General features: G+C 44.4%; 1 protein-coding gene across 1 annotated transcript in view; it reads left to right on the top strand.

Annotated features, from left to right (window-relative positions):
• The first annotated feature begins 2587 nt into the window (after positions 1 to 2587).
• LOC147116724 (cadherin-8-like) overlaps positions 2588 to 6000 on the top strand; it is a 265237-nt gene continuing 261824 nt past the window's right edge. The window contains exon 1 of the mRNA XM_085991845.1: positions 2588 to 2896. The gene's annotated coding sequence lies outside the window, so the exon portion shown is untranslated. The remainder of the gene's footprint in view (positions 2897 to 6000) is intronic.

The following is a 6000-nucleotide window of genomic DNA, read 5'->3' as shown; positions in this document are numbered from 1 at the left end:
TATATCCAACTCCTTTTTGAATATATTTAATGAATTGGCCTCAACTGCCCTGTGTGGTAGAGAATTCCACAGGTTCACCACTCTCTGGGTGAAGAAATTCCTCCTCATCTCTGTTCTAAATGGATTACCCCTTATCCTTAGACTGTGACCCCTGGTTCTGGACTCCCCGACCATCGGAAACATCCTTCCTGCATCTAGTCTGTCTAGTCCTGTTAGAATTTTATAAGTTTCAATGAGATCCCCTCTCATTCTTCTAAACTCTAGCGACTATAAGCCTAATCGACCCAATCTCTCCTCATACGTCATTCCTGCAGATGATGTGGCCTCCTGCTCCACCAGTGGAAGAGGAGGGGATGACCCGAAGTGTGACTGTGGCCATGAGTCCCAGACCATGGAACACATCACATCAACCTGCCCACTGAGATCCCATGGTTATACATATGCAATTTACTAATCGATGCCCTCACATCGAATGATATACTCACACAGTCACAGACATAGTTACACACATAACCACACAAGCAAAGTCTCAAACACTCACAATTGCACATGCATGGTTGGACAGAAAACAATTGGGAATTCTCAGCATTCAAGGAACAAAGATGAAATTCCTATTCTTGGTGACCACTGTGAAGTTTATTTTAGGGACTAGATGCCTGCGACAGACTGTGAACTAATCAGTCCCCTAAATATAATTAGAAATGGGATTATCATTTGCACTACCCTACTATTATACTTCTCATTTTCCAATATATATTACTTTGTGTTAAGAAGCTAAATGCATTCAGACTGAACAAATGTAATGAATCTGAAAATATAAGCACTGATATATATAGTTTAAACTGAAGGACGGGATCCATGAACCCAAACAAAAAATTAATAGGGAAGTGTGATTGAAGTAATCCATTAGCGTTCTGTCAACAATCACGCCATTAGTGAAGTATTCCATATTAAACTTTGTCTAGTTTATTTCTCAGAGGCCAAGAATTCATATAACTCACTGCACAAAAGGCCTAGTAGGAACTCGTATGGGGAAAGAAAGCATTTATACAGCACTTTTCATGACAAGACATCCCAGAGTATCTTACAGCCAATGAAGTGCTTTTGAAGTGTAGTCACTGTTGTAATGTGGGAAACGCGGTAAGCTCCCACATACAACAATGTGATAATGACCAGATAATCTTTCTTTAGTGATGTTGGTTGAGGGATAAATATTGGTCAGGGCATCAGGGAAAATTGCCCCGCTCTTCTTCAAAATAGTGGATTTTAACATCAACCTGAGAGAGCAGACGGGGCCTTCGCTTAACGTCTCCTCTGAAAGACGGCACCTCCGACAGTGCAGCACTCCCTCAGCACCGCACTGGAGTGTCAGCCTTAGATTTTTATACTCATGTCCCTGGAGTGGGACTAGGAGCCCACAACCTTCTGACTCGGGAAGTGAGGACGCTACCCACTGAGCCAGTGTATGAGAGACAGATTTATGCCTGTGAAGTAATATCCCTGTGCCTGTGAGTGTGTCAGTGGAGGAGAGAGAGAGAGAGACAGACCTATGCCTGTGAGTGGGTGCCTTCATACCTGTGGGTGTGAGTGGGTGTCTTCATACCTGTGGGTGTGAGTGGGTGCCTTCATACCTGTGGGTGTGAGTATGTGAGTGCGCCTGTGTTTGAGTGTGTGAGCCTTTCATTGCACAGGTGTGACAGTGATGTGGAGGGGCTCCAGTACCAGTGCTCACTCTCTCTTTATATATGATGCATATATATTAATGATGACTTACTGCAATGAAGATTATACCCCATCAACTCCACATCAACGCTTCTAACAAAAAACTGCAAGTGTTAATTAAAAAAATCGGTGTGTTTTTAAACCCCGCACATGTATTATATTAATAATCTGATGTGCCCTTCACCTTAAATGGATGTGAATTCACTATTGACAAGCAAAGGCAGTGACTGGCGAGGCGGGAATACCTGCTTCAAGTTCATTGATAATTACATCGAATACCACAATCGGCTGTGAAATTCCAGCCCCGGCTCGGCGTTAACTTTAATTCCACTCAGTTCGTGGCCAGAGACACTGGAATCCAATCAAACCTCACCATTCAGAAAGCCTCCCGCATCAACGAAAAAAAAAACTCAGCCAGCGAGTCAAGTGTGACTGCAGTATGTTAAAATCTGTTCGGGATTCACTGTGTGAGCTTAAGGCAGCAATAGTCAACAGGAGGGTGTTGTACATGACGGGTTAGAGTCCTCGGCAACCTTACTGCCCACTGCCTGCATTGTAAAGTTGTTGGTGTGTCTGTGTGTGTCTGTCTCTCTCTTACACACACACACTTCATGAAAGAGCACGCATTAATTACTGCGCTCTGGACCTTCCTCCGTCAGCAGCCCAATGAGATCTGTCAGGGGAGGCTCCTAGCTATGGAGTCTGAACACCAGCAGTTCAGGGGAGTCAGCAAGACACACTGTGCAGCTCATACATTTTTATAAACTGGAGTTATTTCGAGGATTTCTTCGACCAGACACACACTGAGCTCTTTTAAGCAAGGAAGGGGAGGGCGGGGGGAAAAGGGGGGGGTGGGTGTGCGGAGAGAGAAAGGAGGTTGGATGAGATGTGCAATGCCTCGCTCTCTGTCTCACCTACCGGAGGAAGACAAGCACTTGGGGGGAAGAGATGGTTGCTCCGTGTGTGAATCACTAGCGAAAAACTGCATGTTGCATTGTGCAGGAGGAAGAGCACGGAACCCACGCTGATCATTGACTAGCAGGTGAACGGATCACCTTCGATTGTGATTGCTGCATTCTTCCCATTAGTCATATTTTTGCACTTGTCACTACGATGGGACTGGAGCGGTTAAAAAAAGGGACATTCTGACGGACCCGTCGCCCCATTGAATAAGGTAAAGTCTTGTGTGTGTATATATATCTATATATATATATATTTGGAATATATGTAGAGTTTGCGTGCTAAGAATGTGAATTCTGATCTTTGCTCTCCTCAATCTCTGAATTGAAAGAAGGGGAGAAGGGAGCTTTAAGCCAGACTGACCGAAAGGGGTTTAAGTGCTTTCTAACGGGGCTCGTTCAAAGTTAAAGTAACAGTCCGCGAGAGGAAATATTTTTGCATTTTTCACACTCTGTAAATCGGAAGCAGTAAATTCCACCAATGTGTGGCAGTTCTGGTGACCGAATCTGTTTGCTAATCGGTGCATCCAAGGATCTTACTAAAGCGCCTTCTCCTTCCCATTCCTCTGGTGCGAATCTCATTAGATTTTCTTTTGACATAATATATCACAAAAGGGACGTTCCTGTCATTCCCGTCGCTTCGATGCGGTAAGGCTCGGAAACATTCCAACTTTGAAGTATGAATTTCACTCGATGGCGAGCGCTTTGGTCCGTCGCTTTCCTCACCTCCCCCCCACACCCCCCCCCCCCTCAATATGTAGAAATATCTTTCACCCCACCAGAACCCCCTGTCCTTCTCCATCGTGGACCTATGCAACTGCTACTTTCTCCTGAACTGCCAGAGCGCCTGATATTGGGACATATGGAATGTCAAGGCGATGGAGTTAGCTAACTTTTTATATATATATATATATTTCAACGGGTAAAACAAGCACTGGATGAATCCTTTACGCCATCCCAGACAACCCCTGCCTGGGTCCAACCTGATCTGTCGAGAGCTAAACCCCTGAGCTGGGCTCCGTCTGAACCATCTCAACCGTTTAAAGGTTGGCCACTCAAACGGCGCCAATCAGGAGAATTAGGCAAACTGATTATGTACCACAGTGAACCGATGACCATCTATACCCCTGGTTTCATATAGATATAAATCTAAAGACAACAAAGTATGGGTTTCTGGAGTGAGAAGATGTCCTCTTGTGCATCATTCGAATCTAAGACGCTACTTCTATCCTCCCGGCTAATCTGTTTATGGAAGAACACTGCATCGGTTCTTAAAGGACGCTCTAGTTCTCGGTGAATGCATGTTTTAGATATTTAAAGGTGAGTACAGGACCCCCGGAAAATCACAGCACCGACATGTTGAGCACCTCCGTCCCACGTTCCCAGATTACCTTTATTTATTCTCAGAGCTTCTGTGGCGCTCCTTCAGGCAATTAATAACCTCTAGTAGCAATTATAATAATTAATAAATTGACGTGGGATAGAACATGGTTTGGGCGTTTTAATTTAAACCAGCTTATAGATGATGAATATCAATGTGTCCTCTGCAAGGGGCACAGGGAAGCAGGAGGGGAGTTAGTATGAGAAGGCAGAAGGATTAAAATCGCCCCCACCACAAGTACATTGCAATTAAGTGGTTGTTTTGTAAATGTCCTGTACTTCTAATTTGAGCGCAGCACCCCCCCTGAACTGGGGACTCAACAAAACTCCAAATCCTTTATGTCTTTGGTTTTCAGGTAGAACCGTTCGGGTTCTCGAGTAGGAGTGAATTTGACAGAAACGCTCTCCCTCTGAAGTTTCCCTAATCTTCCTCTGACATGGCCGAGCCAACAGCCCTTGAATCCCGGGGCAAGGTCCGGTGTCCAGGGCCGCAGAAGAGCCCCGCCGATGGTCAATGCGGGATGATGTTGGCTCATTGCCTCCACCCCAGTAATCCAGGGATTACTCACTCACACTCACTCATTCTCACTCATACTCACTCACTCACACTCACTCACTCACCTTCACGCCGACTTCTGTGTGCACCTCCTCCAGCTCCTGGGTTGCCTTTTTTCCACCCTTTGATGTCCCACTTTGACGCCGGTCCGGTTTGCAGTGTTATCCCCACCGCCTCCTTGTCCAGAAACTGGACAAAAAATGAAACCTTCTTCAGGTCGTCTCCTGAACCGAAAATCCTCATCTGGGATCCAGCACAAAGATGGAAATGAAACATTAAAAAAAAAATGCGAATAACAACGTCTTCAAATATGTTTCCAAACAAGTCTGGCCAATAACAGCTGTATTGCTCAAACACCTTTATTATGTTTTCACCAATTTATCTCACTCTTGCTACGATGATTACGGGCATCGCACAAAAGTTACTCTGTCCCCCCCTCACCCCCTCCGTTCAACATTAATAACGAATAAATTTGACACCTAATTGAGTCCAGGCAAATCGTGTGAAAATACAGACAAGTTAACAGATTAAAATGTTGCTTAGCTGTTGAAGGGACTTGGAGCCCCAGAAAATAACGCGCGACTGGTGGTGAACGATTCCTCGCCCTCCCGTGTTACCGTGAGGCAATTGGATTTTTGCAATATTATGTAAACGGGTGCGAGAGGAGAGAAAGGGGGTGGGGGGAGATCGGGGATAGTCTGTTCAGATCACAGGCTAGTGAACCAGTAACAACATCTCGTGAAAATGCTGCCGAGGTTTCAAAAAAGATAAATAGCACCAAAAAAAATCGTTTTGAATCACCAACAGATGTACAAGAGCTGCATCGCGTTCTCTTTCCTGGTGCCCAGAAACAGTGACTGACACTGAAACAAGGTCACATATACTTCAGAAAATCTCATTCCAATAGATTCGCAATGTGATCTTATCAGGGGTTTTTTTTGCCTTCTGTCTAAAAACCCAGCCTTCAAAAAAAAAATCATAAAGTGTGCTAAAACCCATTTAGCAGTGAATGTATTTGAATCTATTAAACCCCACTTTAATTAAATATGTAGGAGTTGGAGCCACACAGTGTATAGCTGTCACGAATGAAAGGCTTCACTATCCAACTATCAGCTTTGCCATTGGAAATTTAAATATTAGATCTGAGCAGTGGGCAAATATAATAGAGTGCAGTGAATGTAGTTTTAATCCTATTTTTTTTTCAATTATGCTTTTATTCCAGGGTAAGTATGACAGCAGAAACACTGGCAGTAAATAGTACCTCCTTTTTAACCCTGACAGCGGAACATTACCTCAAGCAGCAGGGCATAGGGTAGGGTAAGCAGTGTGCAGTTGGCAGAATATAACAATTCGCCCATTCAAACCATAGCTTGTTACATGGAA

The sequence above is a fragment of the Somniosus microcephalus genome, chromosome 6 (genome assembly GCF_052327205.1).
Source record: "Somniosus microcephalus isolate GS21.2 chromosome 6, FLI_Smic_1.0, whole genome shotgun sequence".
NCBI classification, from domain to species: Eukaryota; Metazoa; Chordata; class Chondrichthyes; order Squaliformes; family Somniosidae; genus Somniosus; species Somniosus microcephalus.
This window is presented reverse-complemented; position numbering and strand designations above follow the sequence as displayed.